The 21,420-nt window shown below is 49.6% G+C and overlaps 1 protein-coding gene and 1 long non-coding RNA gene across 3 annotated transcripts in view; one reads left to right on the top strand and one right to left on the bottom strand.

The window, feature by feature from the left end:
• Positions 1 to 12,157, top strand: part of LOC126507762 (uncharacterized) — a 46,303-nt gene extending 34,146 nt beyond the window's left edge. The window contains exons 2-4 of one of the 2 annotated variants that reach the window (XR_007593630.1): positions 4,600 to 4,673; positions 8,122 to 9,639; positions 11,240 to 12,157. This is a non-coding gene — a long non-coding RNA (uncharacterized lncRNA). The remainder of the gene's footprint in view (positions 1 to 4,599; positions 4,674 to 8,121; positions 9,640 to 11,239) is intronic. The other variant, XR_007593629.1, reaches the window with a different exon arrangement.
• The window catches only part of Esrrb (estrogen related receptor beta), a 99,159-nt gene that overhangs the window by 54,385 nt on the left and 23,354 nt on the right, over positions 1 to 21,420 (bottom strand). The gene's annotated exons all lie outside the window — the stretch shown is intronic.

A 21,420-nucleotide genomic window follows, 5' to 3' on the forward strand; every position in this document is an offset into this window, starting at 1 on the left:
AGGGAGGGAGGGAGGGAGGGAGGGAGGGAGGGAGGGAGGTAGCTGCAGGTCCTGAATGAGAGAGCCTTGCAGCGGTCCTCAGCCTTCCTAATGCTGCAACCCTTTGATGCATTTCCTCATGGTGTAGTATCCCCCCGACCATAAAATTATTTTATTGCTATACCATAACTGTAATTTTGTTACTGAGTGGTGTCCCGGTTCCTAACACCATCAGAAATGTGTTTTCCCCGGTCGCGACCCAGAGGTTGACGAACAGCTGCTACAGGCTCTTGTTCTCTAGCTTTCTAGAAAGGAGTTTGTACAGACTGGGCCCCTGGGTCCCCTGTGTTCCAAATAGAACATTCCTTTAACATGGAGATCCTCTCCTACGGCATCCGCATTCTCCCTTGGTAAGCAGACAGTCGACTCCAGACCGTTTCTACATCTCTGGCGGGTACCTTGTCATCTTTGGCACAGCCACCCAACACCAGCAAGGTAAGCCTAAGGAAGCAGCAGGGTACCATCTGGAGGTGGGGGTCGGACCGAGAGCAAGGTCAAGAACACTGCGGGAGTGCTCCCCACGTGCCCTTCCACGCCTCGTCAGGGGTGACAACTTCTGATCCTCTCTAGCTTTTAAGTCCTACAGGAAGCCCTGGGATTCCCTAACTTCCTGATTCTATTCAGTCTTCCACAGGCTCTAAGAGCACTGAAGACTTCCCAAGGGACCTTTGACACCAGCAGGGCCAAAAGCCGCTTCTCTTGAGCATGTAAGACAGGCCTCCCTCTGTCTCTAAAGGCACAAACAGCATTTACCCGGAGGGAGGCAGAGGGAGGCTGCAGCTTCTCCTGGGAGGGTATAGGCCACAATTTTCCATTGCCCCTCGCCCCCCACCACATCTTGATGCTCAGACTAGCCTGAAAGATACTGGAAGTGTCTAGTTGTGCTCCCAAGCCCAAATCCCAGCTTTCTCCAGTCCAGTGTCTTGATTCAGAAGGCCCCAAGGCATCCTTCAGTGTCTGGGACCCCCCAGGGCTAAGAAACTGGACCCTGGTCTCAGACAGAGTCAGTGCAGGAAGCAGCCAGTAATTCAGTATCTGAATCCCAACTGAGGGGCATTTGGTGTAATGACGTTATTTCTTAATCTCCCCTCTAGCTCTCCCTCCTCTTCTCTCCCTACCTCTCCCTTGCTCTTCGTTCCACTTCTTTATTTCTTTTGCAATGAGACAAGGTCTACGTAGTCTTGTTCATCTTGGAACTCATTATGTAGACCAGGCTGACCTCAAACTCCTCTTGCCACTGCTTCCTGAACGCTGGCATTACAAGCGTGTACTACACTACCTGGCTATTTTATTATTATTAATTGTGTGTGTGCGTATGTGTGTATGTTTGTGTGTGTGTGTGCATGTGCTCGTTCACACATGAGCACAGGTACCCTCAAAGGGCAGGAGCATGTGATCCCCTGGAGCTGGAGCTAACAGGCAGTAGTGAGCAACCTGACACGGATTCTGGGGATGGACCTGAAATCCAAAGGCAGAACAGTTAGTGCTCTTAACCTCTGAGCCATCTCTCCAGGCTGGACTCTAGCATGCCGTTCTCCTGCCTCAGCCTCCCAAGTGCTGAGATTATAGGATTATAACATGTTTACCCATCACCACATCTAAGTTAGCATTCTCACTTCTGTGGCGATTCGAGCCCCACCAGGATGCCTTCCCGTGGACAGGCTGCATGTGTGGGTCCCTACTTCACACCAGCTGCTGGCTGGCTGACAGGAAGAGGGACAAGCACCCAGGAGCCAGGTCAGACGCCCTCATGAAAGAATCCCGGGTCCCCAGACTGGAACTACCTTAGGGGACACCAGGCCCCCAGACCAGCACTAGCTTAGGGGACACCCCTGTTTCTGGTCTTCTTAGGGCATAAACATCCCTGAGATGCCTTGCTCTGTTTCATTTTCTTTTCCACTCTCAGGCCCCATCCGCCTGCTCCTCCACTCCAAGGCCTGTTGACCCCAGCTACCATTCACCAAGCTCCAGTTGTCCTCTAGACCTTTGCTTTGTCTGTTGGCTTGACTCTTGAGCTGGCTCTTACTAGGCAACCGTGGGTGACTTGCTTCTCACCATTCAGCTCAAGCTAGCCTTGGACTGATGCCAGTCCTACCTCCCAGCCTTTGGGGACTGAGATTACAGGCGTGAACCATCACAGCCGGCTGGGGATCTTCTTCTGAACCGTTGTACTTGATCATCGTAACCTATCTGCTGGAGACTGTTTTCCCGGCGTTCCAGAATAGACAGCAGGGGCTCCACGTTCATTCAGTTTACTAGAGCAGAGGGAGGAGCCAGGAGTCCAGCTAGCAGTGTATGCAGATCTGGTTCCTATGTCAGACCCCCGTTGCCCTGATCCCAGGCCCGAGGAAACCCACTCCATATAGAAATATAGAAACTTTGTCTTTACAGTCCTCCAAAATACAGATGGTGTCTTACTGTCCCTAACCCGAATTCCTTATTGTCATCTCTTGACCCCTAGAGTTAAGAGCGGGAAAACTCTGGCAGGGCTTCACAATGAAACTGTCTCCAACCCAGAACAAAAAGAATGGAGAACTCTGAGGCAAGGAGGGGATGTCCATTCTCATCAACCCTGTTTCACGTCCCTGGCAGGGCAAAGGAAGTTATTGATGATGCCAGACTCTTTGGAACACTTGGCCACAGTCCCTGTCTGCCCCTGACTTCAGGCACTTATTCAGAGCAAAATGTAAAGGAAGGACAGAGAGGAAGGCGTCCAAGAAGACAGCACCAAGTGAGGCAGTGCATACCTATAAACCCAGCAAGTGGGAGGCAGAGGCAGGAGGACTGAGCAAGCTCAAGGTCGGCCTAGACTACATGGTGAGACCTTAAAGAAAGACAGGAGAGAGGGGGAGCGAGAGGGGGAGAGAGAAGGGGGAGGGATGAACAGATGGAAGGGCAGAGGGATGGCAGGAAGGAGCGAAGGAAGGAGCCTGGGGATGTGGCTCAATTGGTAAATTGCTTGCCACGCAAGTGTGAAGACCCAGGTTCAGATCCCCAGAACTCACGTAAAAAGTCAGATAGGGTAGCATGCTTGAAATCCCAGCACTGAAAAGGCACAGACAGAAGGGTCCCAGGTACAAGGCAGTCAGCACCAGGTTCAGGGCAGTCAGCACCAGGTACAGGGCAGTTAGCACCAGGTACAGGGCAGTCAGTACCAGGTACTGGGCAGTTAGCACCAGGTACAGGGCAGTCTCCCCTGGACTTAGGGATGTGGGTATGGGGAAGGGATACACTTTCGACGGTTGCTGGTCACATTAGTGTCTTTGACGAGAAGCAAATCATTGAGAGTGGATGGAATGCCACGTATTTAAAATCAACCACCCGTACTTTCTAGTTTGCCCCAGCAATTCATTCCCGCCTGCCGATCTATCGTCACCACTGCTCGCTCTCTCCGTTCTGCTCCCCAACATACTGTAAACTACAGATTGCATGGTTGTCAACCGCAATGCCTCAGAATCGAAATATTTTGGATAGGAGAATTTTTTTCAGATTTTGGAATATTTGCATACACGTAGTAAGATCATGGAGATGGACCCAACTCTAAACATGCAATGTGTACAGAACCAAAAGGTAATTTTATACATTTTTCTTTTCAGTGCTGGGGATCAAACCCAGGACCAGCCCCTAAACCCAGAACTTTTAGAAAACTACCTTGACACTACAAATGAATACAAGTCTTAAGTTATTAGGGATGTTTGTGCAGTACTGGGGAAAAGCATACCTTGGGTTCCATCTTTCATCCCAGCAATGAACAACATCAACAAAAAAGTTCAGATTTTGGAACAAATTCTGGACCTCAGATTTTCAGAGTAGAGCTCTCCGCTTTATGTCAGCTGCTGATGGTGGTTTTGTTTGGAGGGTGATCCGGGCAACACAGCATATGCCTGCAATCCCAGCTACTTAGGAAACTGAGCTGGGAGAATCTCCAGTTCCACACACCACACCCCCACGCTACACATTCCAGTGTTCAGGTGATGGAGACAGGAGAGTTCAAAGTTCAAGGCTAGCCTCAGGTACACAGTTGAGTTGGAGGCCAGCCAGGGCTATGAGCATCTCTGCCACAAAATGGTGGTATATACCTTTAATCCTAGCCCTTGGGAGGTGGGACAGGTGAGATGTTAAAGGCCAGCCTAGACTACAGGCCAGTACCAGGCCAGCAAAAGCTACACAGTGAAACCCTTTCTCAAAAAAATAAAATAAAAAAAAAGAAAAATTTAAAATGAAAAAATTTTAGAGGTGATCATGGATAGGTTACCAAGTGGAGAGCAGGAAAGAAACCGTCTCAGGGTGAGAGAGTAGGAGGCACCCCACAAAGCTCTGGGAGGGGGCGCAGGCTAGCCATCATCTGGGGCGGTCTGGATCAATGACAATGATTATTGACTGTGGGAAGGGAGCAGACATCCCATCTCAGGGCCTTTGCAAGAGCAATCACTGGTGGCAGAAGCCCCTTGAGGCATCCTCTCTCTTTGATCCGTCTGGTAACCGGAGCTCGGCAAGCCACCTTGGCCTCAATGTCACCACCGTCTGATTAAATGTGGCCTCCGTCTTGCTTCCACACAGCCCTTCCTGCTCCAGCTGGGTATCACTCCACAGCGCTGAAGATTCTCCAAACACAGAGAGACGGGGAGAACCTCGTAAGTTCTGAATGAAACCCAGTTTTGCCCCCAAACTCTAAAGGAAAAGAGTTCCCAGAGTTCGGCGGGAATCCCAGGTACAGGTCCTCTTGAGGTGGCCTGCCAGCAGGTGGACGGGCGGGGAGGGGGGGTGTAGAACGGACTCACCTACTTTCTGCTGTGGGGTGGGGGTCTTCTCACCTCTGAAAAGAATCTGGGTCACAACAAACGGTTGCTCTAGCTAGAGCCACCTGGCTTTCTCCTCAGGCCACGCACCTGAGGGCAGGGACAAACATCTGTGTGGAACATGTCGGTTATGCCTCACAATGTGGTCGGTTCTGGGTAGCCAGGTCATGCCTTCTCTGGTGTTCACCCGTGGAATAGGCTCAACCACAGCATCTGCTTCCCAAGGTTGTCTAGGTGATGGTGTCTTAGTGGGTGCTGCTATTGTGATAATTTCCATGGACAGCTTATGAAGAAATCCAGCAGCTAGCTGACCTGGGGTTAACTGACAAACACCAGCCTCATCCAAAACTGAGGATAAAATGCAAGAAATTTGCCAAATACTAGGAGGGGAAGGGGTTGATAAATAAGCACAACTCAGCTGTGCACAGGACAGGGGAAGGCCTGAGGCTAGATGTTAGCCATAAATGACTACCAAACTCTCAGCCTTCTAGGTGCTTACTACATTAGAGCAAGGGCAGAGGAGGAGAGGGGTGGGCCAGTGATGAGACGTGTTAGGATTACGATAAATCAGGTTCTGTGCACTGAGGACCATTAATTATAGATACTTTTTTCTTAAACTCAGAAGTTTCATTAATTGAAACCCTTCCCCTAGCAGTCTGAATTGCTCGTTTTAATAGGAAATATTTTTTAAAATCATTCCTGTGGGGCCGACACCTTACACACTTGTATCTTTCAACTCTCACAACCAGACACACCTGCCCAGCTGAAGTCACTGACTCTCAAATTCTCAGCAGGCTTTCTGCCTCACTTGGTGACTTTTAGGTTAGGGAACCATAGCCTGGGAAACAGGCTGGTTTGTGGAGGGCACCCAAGAAGTACAGAGTTTAGATTCTGAGCTGGAGGGAACCTGCCTGGAAGATCAAGCTTATGGAGAAAGCCACCCACCTGCCACCAACCCAGGTCACACTGCTCTTCAGGCACTTTCCTCTGCGATGTCTGCGTTTTGTTTTTAGTTGCCTCTCTTGGGAATATCTTTGCTGGAACACAGGAAAAACGAGTGCTCAACAGTGTAACAGCCTCAGCGACAGCCTTCCTCCTTCTCCACGCTCCACAGCTCAGGCAGAAATCTGCCATTAAGCACCGTGTCGCCTGGAAGATTAGTCAAAACCAGGCTGATCCCAGACAACTGATGGAAATCTCATTGCACGCAAATTACGGCATGGAAAATAATGATAGGTAATTAGTGTCTTTCAATTGGGGCTTTTTATCCATCAGTTTTCAGACTTCATACATCAGAAGAGAGAGGGGCTGTGCTGAAGCTGGAAGCCACCGCCAGATGAAGAGTGGCCACCTCAGGACAGCCGGAAGTCCCAGTCTGGCCCCCAGATGGCCACTACGAGCTTTTGTGAAGCTTCAGCCCTGACCTGGAACTTCCTCAGAGAAGTGTTCTCATTCCGGGGTCATCAATACTAGTGGCTCTCATTCCAGTCCACTCGGCCAGCTCTGGGTTCCCCACACTCCAACAAAGGGGCAGGGAAACTGTCTGAATAACTGGGCATGGTGGCACAAGCCCATAACCCTATGACTTGGGAGACTGAGGCAGGGGGATGGCCTCAGAACAGCTTGTACTACATAGACCTTGGCTCAAAACAAGATCAAGAAAAAAAAAATTAACAGGGGTAGAAAGATGGCTTAGAGATTAAGAGCTCTGGCTACTCTCCCAGAGGACCAGGATTTGATTCTCAACACCCACATGCCAGCTCACATGATCTGTGACTCTAGGTCCACAGGGATCCCGATGACCTCTTTGACCTCTGGGGGTACCAGGCACACATTTGGTGCACAGACACACATACAGGCAAAACACTCAAACACATAAAAATAAATGAAGGAAAAGACTTGAAAGGGCCAGCAAGATGGTTCAGTGGGCAAAGAGCTTCTTGCAAACCTGATGGCTGAGTGCTATGCCTGGGACCCACGTGGGGCGGAAGGAGCAAGCTACATACACTCACAGGCACACATACACGCACACACACACACACACACGCATACACACACTTGTGCACACACACACATAATGAAAGAAATTTAAAACCTCACAATCTGTTTCTACCCCATCTACTGTGGGACAATGGTCTTGTATTGTTTTAATAAAAGGCTGACTGGCCAGTAACCAGGCAGGAAGTAGAGGCAGGGCAATGAGAACCAGAGAATTCTGGAAAGAGGAAAGGTTCAGTCTGCAATCGTTACCCAGACACAGAGGAATCCAGACCCAGAGGAAGCAAGATGAAAATGCCTCACTGATAAAAGGTACCAGGCCACGTGACTAGCATAGATAAGAATGATGGACTAATTTAAGATGTAAGAATTAATTAATAAGAAGCCTGAGCTAATAGGCCAGCCAGTTTATAATTAATATAGACCTCTGTATGTTTCTTTGGGACTGAACAGGCCCCGGGGCAGGACAGAAACCTCTGTCAACACCCATCTCTCATGTCCTACTAAAGGCAGCATGACATTTGACATTTGTGAATGTCATGACAGGTCCCAAGCCTGTTTATATTTTCCCCCTGTATCAGTCAGTGATATGGCATAAACACCCCACAGACTGGTGCTGAACACACTCTGGTGTCTCCAGATGGCACCTTGTTCTCACATGAGCCATGGGCATGGTCTTGGCACCGAACTCACAGCTGGACAGTCTGAATTTGAACCCCAGTTCTGCCACTCATGATCGGGGTTATTTAACCTCTAGATGCCTCAGCTTCCCCATCTGTGACACGGAGATTTGAATGGGAATGCTCTTCTCACAGGGCAGTCTTGAGAGTGAGCACCTTGATACACAAAAGTCCCTGGTACATAGTAAATACTCATCTGTATGAGTAATGATTTTTTTTTTTTTTTTTTTTTTTTTTTTTTTTTTTTTTTTTTTTTGAGACAGGGTTTCTCTGTGGCTTTGGAGCCTGTCCTGGAACTAGCTCTGTAGACCAGGCTGGTCTCGAACTCCCAGAGATCCGCCTGCCTCTGCCTCCCGAGTGCTGGGATTAAAGGCGTGTGCCACCATCACCCAGCTTATGAGTAATGATTTTATCACCCTTGTTTGGCAATAAGGGAACGGCCTCTACTTACCTCCCACCCACGCATATGTCCATCTGCCCATTCAACCATACACTCACACACTATTTGCACTGAGAAATTCCTGCTAGCAAAAGGTACCCTCATGCAGGCGCTTCTCCTGGGAACTGACATCCAATTCCAACATATACTTCTTCCTCTCTCTCAGACAAGAGCGGCACCCGATCCAAGACAGGCCACCAAGTCTCTCCCAGAAGATTTCTGGGGTTGGAGATGCCTCTCCTGGGCCAGGAACTGCAAGCTGCAGAGCTCCAGGGTTGAACAAGGTCATGCACCTCTCCAGTGTGCAGTGGAAAAGGAGAATATTGAAGCTAGCAGCAACCAAGAGCGAGGGTCAGAGGCAAAGGATTCTGGGAGGCTGTGCTGGTGCAGCAGCCAGCGGCATCTCTGTTCAAGCCATTAAGCATGGCTGCTTCCCTGAAGCCTGCGTCCACACAGAGGACTTCAGGCACTTGAAGGCATGACTCTAGCACCATCTCCATCATGTCCTCACACGCTCATTCTCTTGCTGTTCTTTGAGTATCTACGTACGATCTATTGTTCCCCTAGTCAACAAAGCAGACAGGCCCCTGCCCTCAAAGACAGACAGTGCCATATTGTATTAACTCTAGGCAGCACACCTTCTCCACCCACCTACAGTGGTAGAGGGATAAGACCAACTTTTTGTGGGGTTAGCCACCATGGCATTGTGACTGTAGGAAGGAAGAGCCAATGCTGCCCCCTAACTAATACCAGGAGTAAGGCACCGCTTGGCGCAAACCCAGTCAGTGATGAGGACCCTGAAGACTACAAGGCAGTGGGATGCCTGTACCCTGAGGGGAGACTTCTCAGGGAAAGCTCTGCTGGAGGAGGAGCAGGCCGAGGCCTGTGACTGAGAAAGAGGGAAGATGGGAGAGGTCTCCTGGTTAGCTCGGACCAGTGATGAGCCAAGTAGCAATGAAAGACACACATCCTGGGCACCGTGCTTCTTTGTGCAGCCCAGGGAGCATCAGCACGTAAGGTGCTTGGTACCCACCGCCGACCTCTACTCCCCTCACCCCAGCTGCACCCCATCACAAACCCAATCCTCCCTGAGTGTTGCTACCAGCTTATGCATATTCCCAACGACGGACATGTGTGCAAGCCCAGAAAGAGGACACTTCTACCCGCTCTCCGGTCATCGAAGTGGCCCTTTCTATGTGGCCTTAGGCACAGCACAGGTGACACAGGCTATTTATGGCACTCAGCATCCTTTTCCTATTCTCGATCCATTTTCCAGCTTTGTGTTCTCTTGGCAGATGACAGAGCTATCGTCATTCAGTGAGACGGATGGGGACCAGGCTTTACAGTCAACTGGCAGTGTCACCGACAACGTCACAGAGGGTTTGCTCTATCCCCATGCATGGGGCAAGTATGTACGAGGTCCCTAATTCACTAAAACTTGCTGAGGTGGCCCCTATCATTCCCCTGTTCTGCCCTGTCCCCCTGCCCCAGTCTGGCCTAGAACTCACTTTGTGGACCAGGCTGGCCTAGAACTCATAGCAATCCTCTAGTAACAGTACTCTGGGATTATAAGCATGCACCACTGTGCCTATCTCGTTTGCCCATTTTTCAGATGAGGACACTGAGGTCCAGAAGGGAAAGAGTCACCGTCTTGGCAAGGGTCACATAGAAAGAAAACACTGTGGTAAGTTACCGTGCTAAGGGTACTATCCCACACTCAGAAAGCAGGGATTTCATCTCACCTGGAGCTTTCCAAGATCAGTTCACCTTCTCTGCTGTTTCCTGCCCACGTTCCTCCCAGGTTGCACCATCTCGACTACTGAACTACTGTTGTGAGACAGAACCTTTCCTGGGGAAGACACGACACGGGTCTTCTGACCCCAGACAGGGATCCCCAGCAGCCCAGTGAGCGTGTACCCTTTAATTCCAACTTGGTAACCAATGAATGTTATCAGGGTTACTCACAGGCACAGGAGTGACTTACAGACAGCTGCACCACCAAGGCCCACCCCAGCACCGGTGACAGCTCACAAAAGCTGGGAGCCTGGAGCACACTGCACAGCCTGCAGGCAGCTCAGCAGGGCGGAGAGCATCCTTTCCAGGCGGCTGTTGGTCTAAACCTCTTCCAGGAAGCTCGGCTGGTCTTGGAGTCCTTTTTACAGCCTTTTTCCTCAGAGGGTTCTCTTGGCATCTCAGCCTGTCTGGAAATCTTCCTTGTAGTTTAGCTTTTGCTTTCCCTTAAGCCGACTTTCAATTTTTCTTGTTTACTCTGGCAGGGAGGGGCCTAATGAATCTGGTCAGTTTCAGGGAGTTCCTGGAGCTATTTTTTAGTTGTTTACTTCTCTGCTTAAGGAGCTCTCCTGCAGGATGGAATGTTTTTTTTTCTCAGAGGAGACCTCTGCACAACAACAACCTCCCTCATCTTTGTTGGGGTCAAGGGCCTGCAGTACGCTATTGTCTGGCTTTGCCATTGTCTGGTTTTACCACCACCACTCCAGGCACCCGCCCTATCCTGTCAGTACCTTAACTGCATTGAACCTCCATAATACCAGGAATTCCATTTGGCTTCTCTTGCTTTCTACCAGCTCCCAGAACACTCACTCTCAGACTGTGCTGGCTGGTTTTGTGTCAACTTGAGACAAACAGGAGCCATCTGGGAAGAGAGAACGTCAGTTGAGAAAACTGGCCTCTGCAAGCCTCTGGTGCATTTTTAAAATTGGCTGATTGATGTGGAAGGGTCCAGCCAACTGTGGATAGTGCCACCTCGGGGCTGGGGGTCCTGGGATGTATAGGAAAGCAAACTGAGCAAGCCACAAGGAGCAAGGCAGCACGCAACACTCCTCCATGGCCTTTGCACCAATTCCTATTCATCCTTCTAGATTCTTGCCTTGAGTTGCTTTGGATCATGGTGGGTTTTTTGTTTTGTTTTGTTTTTTATTTTATTTTACATCCCCATCACAATTTCCCCTTCCACCTCTGCTCCCAGTCCTTTCCCTTTACCCCCTCCTTCCACCCACTCCTCCTCAGTTTCTGTTCAGAAAAGGGCAGGCCTCCCATGGATATCAACAAAACATGACAGATCAAGTTGCAGTAAGACTAAGCACCTCCCCTTGTATTGAGGCTGGGCAAAGCAAGTATAAGGAATAGGGTCCGAAAAGTCAGCAAAAGAGTCAAAGACAGCCCCCTTTTCCCACTGTTACACAAGAAGACCAAGCTACATTCCTTGACCCTTCTGATTCCCCCCCCCCCTCCTACAACCCTCCCTCTTTCTCTTCATCGTTCAGGAAATGGAGGTAGGCCGTTTTTTGGCCTCCCTAATCTATGCTGCTGTGAGATGGGCTGGAGCCAAGGTTGCCCTTGGCCATACTGTCACTCACCACTGACTGACCCCACGGTTGACTATTGATCTGATAAATTAGCAGCTGGCTGGCTCCATCAAAATGGGATTCTGCAATTCAATTACTGCTCGGGACCGCAGCCTTCATCCTACCAGGCTGCTCCTGCCCCAGAGCTGGGGAGGCAGAGTTATCCTCTGTGCTAACAGAGGAGACTGTGGCTCTGTTTCTTGGGGAGGCAGCATGATAGCGAGGAAGGGGCGTGCCGGCCATGCCAGCAAGGATGGGACCTCTGAGCTTCAGGGAGGAACCCAGCCTCAGCTCCCAGCTGTGCAGAGAGACATCAGATACCATCACACTCCACCGAGCCTTAACTGCTGCACCAGGAAACTGGGTTCCAAGAAACAACTTGATGGCATTGGGCGGTGGTAAGGCCATGGGGTGGGGGGAGAGAACAGAAACTCTCAGAAGAAGAAAAAGGACTGGAGGAGAGTGCCAAGCTTCCTCTGTCGGCACCTCCAACCTGCACAGTGCTCTATGTATCCTAGTTCTTCATCTCCAGAATGACTCTGGGAGCCGGAGGGATTCTCCATGGTTAAGATCCCTGACTGTTCTTGCAAAGGACCTGGATTAAGTTTCCAGCACCCACATGATGTCACACAAACATCCCTAACTCCACTTCCAAGGGACCCCCATATAGGGCTAAAAAGTCCAAGCTCACCTCAGGGTTTTGAAAACCCACCAATCCCTGAGCTCAAAAACCCACCCATCCCTTAGCTTGATCCTAGCTCAGGACTTGAAATCCCATCAATTCCCATCCTGGAAATCTCCACCATGGAAAACTGTGCCCCCAAGAAACCCTATATAACCCTGCCTTCTGCTCAGTTCTTTGCAGTTTCTAGCCCAAGCAGAGACAGCTACCCTTTTGAGTCTTTCCCACTAAATCTCTTTGTGTGAAGTTTGTTGTGCGGTGTGACTTTGTGGTATTCCTTGGCTCCTGACTGCCAGAATACCTTTCCCTTCAGAACTGCAGCACTTGCCTTGGGGAAACCTTTCCCCTCAGGGCTGTAACATTCACATCCAATGCCCCCTTCTAAACTTCAGGGACCCAAGGCACACTTGTGGTGTACAAAATACATGCAGGCAAAATATTCACATACATAAAACAAATAAATGTAAAGCAGAAAGTCTGAACAAATGCCGCTGCTGTCTGTCTACCTGGCACTTGCCTCAGAGCCAGCTCTAGAGAAGCTTCCAGAAGGTCAGGCCGGAAAGAGATAGGTAAGGAAGACAGACCTCTGTCTGCTGGTAGATCCAGGCAGAAGAGATGTCACTTAGTACCAATTTAGTATTCTGGGTGGCCTGCAAGCCTTGAAGTTAAGAGAGCTCAACATGGGTGGGGTGGGAACTTCCAGTGTCAAGTGGCTAGTCTGGCCTGGTGGTGGTGTAATTCCAGTTCCTAGGCTACCCAAGGCAGGAGAATCTCAAATTCCAGGCCTGTCTGGTCCACAAAAGAGTGGGAAGCCTCAGGCCCCAGGAGCCTCCAACCTAAACACATATGACTTGGTTTTGACTTGATGGCATGTTTTGACTATTTAATTATTTTCATAATGCATTGACCTAATCTCTCTCCCCTCATCTTTCTCCCTCCCTCTCTCCTTCTCTTTCTCTCTCTTTCCCTCTCTCCTCATATGGTTAGAATGGTAACCTCCTAGCCCCCATCATCTTTAAGCCTTATACCTCAGGCTTGAAGAAATCCTAAACAGCACACGTTGTCCTCCGAGCCTGGTGGGAACAGCCCGGATGCTGACTTGGCTTCTTTTGATTCCAAAACTCTGTCTTGACATTGTTACTCAAGTTGCTTGCCCTGGCTGTAATGGGTTTGCTGCGGGGTCCCAAAAACAGCTAGTCCCAAGCAGGCTGTGAGTCCCTGGCAGCTTGCTGCGGGGTCCCGGCAGCGGCAGACAGTGGGTCTCGGGAAGGTGCAAATCCCCGGCAGTGGGCAGCAGGACCAGCCAATTTTAGGCAGGGACTGCATACGAGACCACGCAGCATATCTCCATGTGGTGGTGGCAGGTGGGCGAGAGAGAGAGAGAGAGAGAGAGAGAGAGAGAGAGAGAGAGAGAGAAAGAGAGAGAGAGAGAGACAGAGGCACACCATGCAGAGTAAAGTTGGATGAACATTTATTAGGTGGGTTATTGAGGGGAAGGAAAAAGGGGAGAAGAGGGGAGGGGGGCGAAGGGGAGAAGTGGGGAGAGGCAGAAGCTTCGAGAGAGAGAGGGGGGACAACTGGCCATTCTACATCCCTTTCTAGGAAAGGGAGGCAACCTTGGCCATCTGCTAGTGGGAGCTGAAAGTGCAGGCAGCAGGAAGTGAGACTTCACCCCGGAAGAGAGCTAGATCCCTGAATCTAGAGCTGACCTCAGAGGCTTATGCCAGGTAGGAGCTTTTTGGCTAATTGGATCATGATAATTTCACAGAGAATATCAGGGTTAAAAAGTGAAATCACCCCGAGGTAGTGAAAATCCACATGACAGAAAGAAACCCTGGCTGGATACAATGGTTGGAGATCAGTATGACAGAGACTGGAATCCATATTTATTGTCTTCTATCCCTTGTGTCCGGCCAGTCAAATTCCCATGGCAGACACCCTGCAACTCAGGAGCTGGGGCCAGGAACCATGCGTTAGGAACCAAAGGCCAGGCTTCCGGACCCAAAACACCAAGGAACCTTTTGCTCATGGGAAGAGAGGAACATCAGAGTCCACCCCCAGACAACCCCTTCTCCCTCTGTGACCTCCAGAAAGTTCTTGGCCTTTTCCAAACCCCAGCTTTTTCATTTCAAGCAGGGACAACCCACTTACTCAGGGTGGGATATGTATTGTGAGTACTGAATTAGAATGCTAATTTCAGAAGCCATGCCAAGTGTCAGCTTCCTTTAAAGATGCCCTCCGCCCTTTGCATTTCTTCACCCCAGCTCCTAGAAGAGATCAAGAACACCTTCAGAGCAGATCATTGCCCCAGGGACCCACCCACAGAAGACACCGTACCCCAGCTCAGCCCCAGTGAGGCAGAGAAGGCTCCCTAATTTGTGTGGCTTAGTGACAGAGGGGTACTTGAAGCCAGTCCCCAATTCCGGCATTCCTGAGGCCTGAACTCAGCCTTGCTAGTTCACAGCCTTTCAACATCTCAACCCCAAAAGAGAGTTGGCAAGGGGCCTGGCTCGTAAGCCTCGGGACTGTTAGCATCACAAAAGCTGAAAGAGAAAAAAAAAAAAGCTGAGAGAAGTCACAGCCCAGGGCCACTCAAGATGTGACAACTAAACACAGCCGGGGATTTGAAGGAAGGGCATCAGCAGGAAAACCAAGGCAATTTGCAAAGGGCGAGGAGTTTGTGCCATTCACAGTGATGGTGTGAAGGGTCATCTCAGCTGTGACAAGTCTGATGTTTACCCTGGTGACGCAAGGCATAGAGAAACTCCATGATGGGTGTGCAGGGGTTCAGTGCTATGTTGAGAACTGGTCTGTAATATAAAACCTATCCCAGTAAAATGCTTTTAAAAGAGATTATAAAGACCAGAAGCGGTGGCACCCACCTGTAATGCCAGCACTTGAGAGGCAGACCCAAGAGGAGCTCAGGGCCAGTTTGGGCGAGGTGAGACTTTATTGAAAGAAGGAAGCGAATTAAGTAAGTAAATGAATAAATAAGAAAAAGCAAAACAAAACAACTAGACCTGGTAGTATAGGCCTGTGATTTCATGGCATAAGAGACTGAGGGTAGAAGGAAGGACAGAAAATGGAAGGCCAGCCTGGGCTACACACTGAGTTAAAAGCCAGCCTGGACAACGGAGTGACCCTATATCAAAATAAAACAAGGGTTACAGATATAGCCCTGTCTCACTTAGCATGGTCAAGACTCTGGGTCTGATTCCTAATATGGTGAGGAGGAGTGTCAGATTAAGACAAAAACAAAAAAAGTTATGTATTCCTGTGTGCCTCAGTGCTCAGAGTGCAACCATGTCCCACCCCTTCTGGCTCTTGGTTAGGGTGGTTTTGGGCTAGACCCAAATCCCCCATGCAGTTTAGGAGCCCTCTCCCTTCATCCTCCAAACTGGCTTGTACAAGACGTGACTCTTGCTTGTTTCCCATTTGGACTCCACAGACCTGGGCAAGTCCAGGGTCTGGGTAGGTCGTGACTGGGACAAAGGTGTGAGTCTCAAGCCAGGTGAGGGTAGACACAGTGTGACTCCGGTATATTAGTGGCAAACTCAGGTCCTAAGAGGACAGAGGACCGGTCTCAAGGTAAGGGGGCCTGCCCCCTTGTTCCCAGCCCATACACACCACAGTGTATCTCAGGACCCTGGGTGTGACTGGAGGGACAGACAGACAGACAGACACAGTGGTCCTCAACCTTCCAAATGTGGCGACCCTTTAATACAGGTCCTCATGCTGTGGTGACCCCTATCCACAAAATTGTTTTGTTGCTACTTTATAACTGTAATTTTGCTACTGTTATTCATCTTAATGTAAATAACTGGTATACGGGATATCTGAGATGCAAGCCCTGTGAAAGGGTCCTTCGACCCACAGGTTGAGAACGACTGGGTTACAGGAGGCTGGGGTTACACCACAACTCCCATCCAAGAGCATGTTCTGATCAATCAGCTCAGTTCAGTCTGGAAAGCAGGAAGAGGAGGCACGGATGAAAAGCAGTGCAGCAGAAAGCAATGAGGGACAATCAGGTTTCGTTAGAGTCTGTATGCGCTGCGCTGCCCAGGTAGGGTGGACGGGGAAGCAAGGAAGTTCAGTGAGTGGTGTGGGGGTGGGGGTGGGGATCCAGCCTTGCATCTGAAAACATCCAGATGCCACTGTGACCACCATTGTAATAGCCGTGTGACCCTTAGGGGCCTTTGCAGTAACGCCAGGGGGTCAGAACTGAGAGTGAGCCAGCGCTGGCTTGGTAGGTAGGAAACTCAGGGATAGGTTTTTGTAGGGGTTACACCTACCAAAGCAGAGCCCAGGTTCCCTAGACCTTATGGGAGCCCAAACCAGGTTCGCAACCAGCATGCCTTGTGCTTTCTAGGGTGCAGGGTGTCCCTTACGCCATGAGGAAACACATTTCCCTCCTACAAACAGTAGATAACTATGCCTTTGTTTAATTTGATGTCCCACATATTTATTGAGTCAAATACAACAGATTCTGAACCTAAAGATATTCAGGGCAGTCAGGCATGGTGGCTCATGATTGTAATCCTACCACTTTAGTAGAGGCAGGAGGATTGCTTTGAGTTTGAACCCAAGTTGTGCACCCACATAGTAAGTTATGTTCACAGAGAAGCATCGACTTGCTCTCCTGAGAAGTGGGTCGGTTGGGGAGGCTTCCTGGAGGGGAGGTGAGGCCAGGCTTGAAGGAGAAGGTATCCTTTGGTAGTAGGTCTAGCCTAGCTGGTGATAGCTGACTTCCCTACTGAGGAAAAAGAGGCTCCCAGAAGCCTACGGCAATCTCCTGCTCTGCAGCCCCCCCTCCTCTCACACCAATGCTTCAGCAAAGCCAGCTATTTAAAGGAACCTGGAGCTAATCCTCATGCACAAGGAACATCTTTAAGTAAAGCTAATAATCGCTCTGTGATGCAGCTGTTAGGTAATTCAGGCTCTCACAGTGCAGCCTGGGGCTGAGCTGCTCTGGTCCCTACAAACCTGTCTTCACCCCGGGGGAGGATGGGTTCTGGGTCAAGGATGGGTTGCCAGGGGCTGTGGGTGACAGCGGGGCAGGAGCACAGTGGGAGCTTACGTTCCTGCTGATCTATAAGCAAGCCAGAGCCTGCAGGCTCACAGAGAAGGGAGAGCGGGGAGGGGATCAGACGGGACTGGGCTGACACTGGCTCAGTGCTGCCTGCCCCCACAGACAGAAATTGTATCAGCCAAGAGGTTCTTCATCTTCCAGATACAAGGAACAAGAAAAGGCCTGGGCTCCTCTTCTCAGAATGAAAAACTGAGGTGCACAGCACAAACCAGCAACGTTCATTTTGTACTGCCCTCCTCCTCTGCCCCCCAAACCCAGCCCTTCCACTGCAGTTCTTCGCAGTTGAACAGCTCCTCTCTGCACCCTCAGACCTTCCAGAGTAAGGCACACTCAGGAATTGTTCACCTTGTGGCCCCACCATATGGCCTGATGCCAAGTAAACAGCAAGTGCTCAATAATTGCGCTGAGAAGAAACTAAAATCAGTTCATTTTATGGAAAATCAGGTTTAGAATGGAAAGGAAAATTAGTTCCTATTTATTTATGTATTGGTTTGTTTGATTTTGAGACACTTTTTGTGTTGTTGTTTTTTGTTTTTTCAAGACAGGGTTTCTCTGAGCTTTTTGAGCCTGTCCTGGAACTCACTCTGTAGACGAGGCTGGCCATGAACTCACAGAGATCTGCCTGTCTCTGCCTCCCAAGTGGTGGGATTAAAAGCATGTGCCGCCACCACTACCCACAAGACACATTCTTGCTGTGGAGCCTTGGTTGGCCTGGAACTGCTGTGTAGACCAGGCTGGCCTCAAACTCACAGAAATCTGTGTGCCTCTGCCTCCTGGGTGCTGGAGTTAAGGTGTGCATCATGACCATCCAGTCTCTTAATTTAAATCCGGTTAGGAAAGAGAACATGGGTGATAAATCATACTTACTGAATCTCTCCTACACTTTGGCATCATGCTAATTTTATTTAAAATGATATTGTTTTATCATGTGAACATTATTATTTTTTAAACATAAGCTATCAAAAGTAGAGTAACATAAAAAAACAATTCTAGGGCCAGGAGACAGTGGTATATGCCTTTAACCCCAGTATTCAGGAGGCTGAGGCAGGAGGATCTTTAGGAGTTCTATAGAGTAAGTTCCAGGACAGCCAAGGCTACATAGAGAAACCCTGTCTCAAAAGACTGAATGGGGTGGGGGAGAAATTCTATTCTTCAGCTCAGCTGATGCAACTAGCACAGAATAGGAAAGGAATGCGGCCCCAGCTGGCCTGGAACTCACAAAGATCCGCCTGCCTTTGTCTCCTAATGTTGGGCTGGCAGACCCACTCCACCCCGGGCTGGTTTGCAGTTTTGTTTTATTTGTTTACTGGAAGCAAGGTTTCATGTACTCAAGTAGCCAAGGCCAGCCTGAAATTTAGGATTCTCTTATATTTTGTTGCTGTTGATTGTTTTTTTAGTTATCACGTGTGTGTGTGTGTGTGTGTGTGTGTGTGTGTGTGCTTGCACATGTATGAAAGTGCCTGAAGAGGCCAGAAGAGAGTATTAGATACTTTGGATCTGGAGTTACTGGTGATTGTGACATCCCCGATATGGATGCTGGGAATCAAACTCGGGTCCTTCGGAAGAGCAGTGTCCTACTCGGTTTCTCTGTTGCTCTGATAAAATAGTGGCTAAAAGCAACTTGAGAAGGAATGGGTTTATTTCCTCTTCTGGCTCCCAGGTCACAACCCAGGAGGGAAACCAGAGCGGGAGCTCAAGGCAGAAACCTGGAGGTAATAACTGAAGAGAGATTGCAGACTAAGGCTGCTTGTTCTCTTATACAACCCATCTGCCTAGGGGTGGCGCTGCCCGTAGTGGGCTGGACCTTCCTATATCAACCACTGAGCAAGATGCTGCCCCCACAGGCAAGTCTCCAGGCCAATCTGATGGAGGCTAGTGAGCATCCCCTTTTCTGGGTGACTCTTTGTGTCAAGCTGACAAAAACTGGCCAGTATAAGTAGCAAATACTCTTGACTGCTGTGCAATCTCTCCAGCCCTTATTGGAGAGATTTGCAAAGTTGCCAGTACCTTCACCTCCTGAGTACTGAATTCCAGGTGCATGCCACTGTGCCTCATTTTATGGGGATGCTGGATACTGAGCCCAGGGCATTGTGCCAACTATGACTGCACCTTACCAACTGAACCACACCCCTAGCCCTGTATTCTTTTTTTCTTTTTCTTTTCTTTTCTTTTCTTTTTTTCTTTCTTTCTTTTTTTTTTTTTTTGGTGTTTTTGAGACAGGTTTTTTTCTGTGTAGCCCTGGCTCTCCTAGAATTCACTTTGTAGACCAGGCTGGCCTCGAACTCACAGTCATCGTCTGCCTCTGCCTCCGAAGTGCTGCGATTAAAAGTGTGCATTACCATCACCCAGCAAAAGGTTTTATTTTAATGTTATGTGTGTGAGTGTTTCATTCTCATGTACCTCTGTTCACCATGTGCATTCAAGAGCCTTTGGAGGCCAGAAGAGGGCATTGGGTCCCCCGGGACAGGAGTTACAGATGTTTGTGAGCTGTGTGGGAGCTGGGAGCTGGACGCAGGTCCTCTGGAAGGGCAGCAAGTGAGACACCTCTCCGGGCCCAACACTGCTTTTCCTTTTTATGATGGAAAATGACAAAGAGGAGAATGTACGAAGGGTTTCAATAAATGGAAGCAATAATCAAAAGCCTCTTCATTTGAGTGCTCCATTCTTCAGAATGGGGCCAACCATCAGAGACACACCTGGAGCCATGTCCGGCAGAGCTGGCCCCTCAAGACAACAGTCACATGTCTCCCTCTTCCTTGGGACTCTCCAAAAACCCACTGCCATAAGGAGCTTCTTCAGCTTCCTTAGCTAATGTATTCGCAAACCAAATTAGGGGAACCCTGGCTCCAGGCGGGCCCCCAGTCCGCTTGCTCCACACAGGGAATTAGATACCATCTAGTGCTCAAATGCGATTAGGCCCACGGTCCCCACCCCACATGCAAAAGCCCACTTTCTAATCAGTTTTATGAAGGGCCTCTGCAGATAGACACTAATAGTATTGAGCTTGCCTGAGCGAAGTCTGCGGAGATAACCCGTCCATGGATTAAGGCAAAAGCCTGGTGCCAGCCCCTTCCTCTTGCTGTCCCCACTGCAGGAACACCAGCTACACCTTCTCTTCCTCATTACACCTCACCCAGACCTGTCTCCTCCCCACCCTGTCTCTGGTCACTTAACTGATGCCCACCAGAGACCCAGGAAGTGACCCAGTAACCAGAATGTTCTTCCCCCCGAATCCTTTTTGGTCTCATGCTCATACCTGATGGCTATCAGTGCCTCTATGGCCTCAGACAAGAATTTGATTTTTCTGGCCTTGAAGCTGTGTAGCTGAAAACTGGGAATGCGTACAACTGTTTAAGGAGATGGAATGTGCCGGAACAACCCGCTCAGCCGAAATGGTCTAGCTCTTCTCCCCTACAGGTTACACCAAACTCCTTCTCACTCCCTGGTGGCTCCTCAAAGTTGTCTGGTAACTGGAACTCAGGCATTCTGGAGATGTAATGAGTTGCAGTCTGATACCACATCATTGGAGATGGACCCTGGCCTTGCCGGTGATTGACGTGGCCTGAGCTCCACAAGCTGTTAGCAGCTGGCTGAGAACCGGATAGCCAGGAGCCCATGGTCCTCTAGCCACAGTCACCCATGCTGTGGCTAGGCCAGACAGAGTCCTGGGTTGCCTACCCAGGCTAAGGAAGCGTTCAGGAGCTGTATTGCTTCGGGTGCCTGCTTACAAGGTTATCAGGAGATCAAGAAGAATCTCTGCCCTTCTAGAAGCCCCACTTCCAGGACAACACAGACCCCAATCATGTCAACTGCAAGGGTTTCAGACCAAATACGAACCAGTGCCACGGCCCTAATGACCCACAGGACCCAACTTTTGTCCTGAGCAGTCTATGGGGCTGGAAGTTCATGGGATGACCAACAGTGCAGGATGTCTTTGCTCTCCAAACTTGCTCATCTGTCTGTAGAACATAATGGCTTCTCTTTTGTTGTTTGTTTTTCTTTCCATCTGAGTGGTCTATAGGCCTGAGTCATTTAAACTTGCTTTGTAGATGAAGGTGACCTTGAAGTCCTGATTCTTCTGTCTCAGTTTCCCAAGTGTACTACGATTTTAGGTCTGTGTCACTACATCAGGCTCCCCCGCCCCCACCTTAAACAAAGACGAAGGCACCCCAGGGTGAATTCAAACTTGATGAGGAGGCTGGTCTTGAACTTGTGATCCTCCTGCTTTGACCTCCCAAGTTCAGGCTGAGTCACCACATTCAACTTAAACACTGCATTTGAAAACATGATGTAGAAGTGTTCTTGTCTACGTATCACATAGCTAGGTGG

Source organism: Alexandromys fortis, unplaced genomic scaffold (genome assembly GCF_014885135.2).
Source record: "Alexandromys fortis isolate MF-2015 unplaced genomic scaffold, M_Fortis_MF-2015_v1.1 scaffold_47, whole genome shotgun sequence".
Classification (NCBI taxonomy): Eukaryota; Metazoa; Chordata; class Mammalia; order Rodentia; family Cricetidae; genus Alexandromys; species Alexandromys fortis.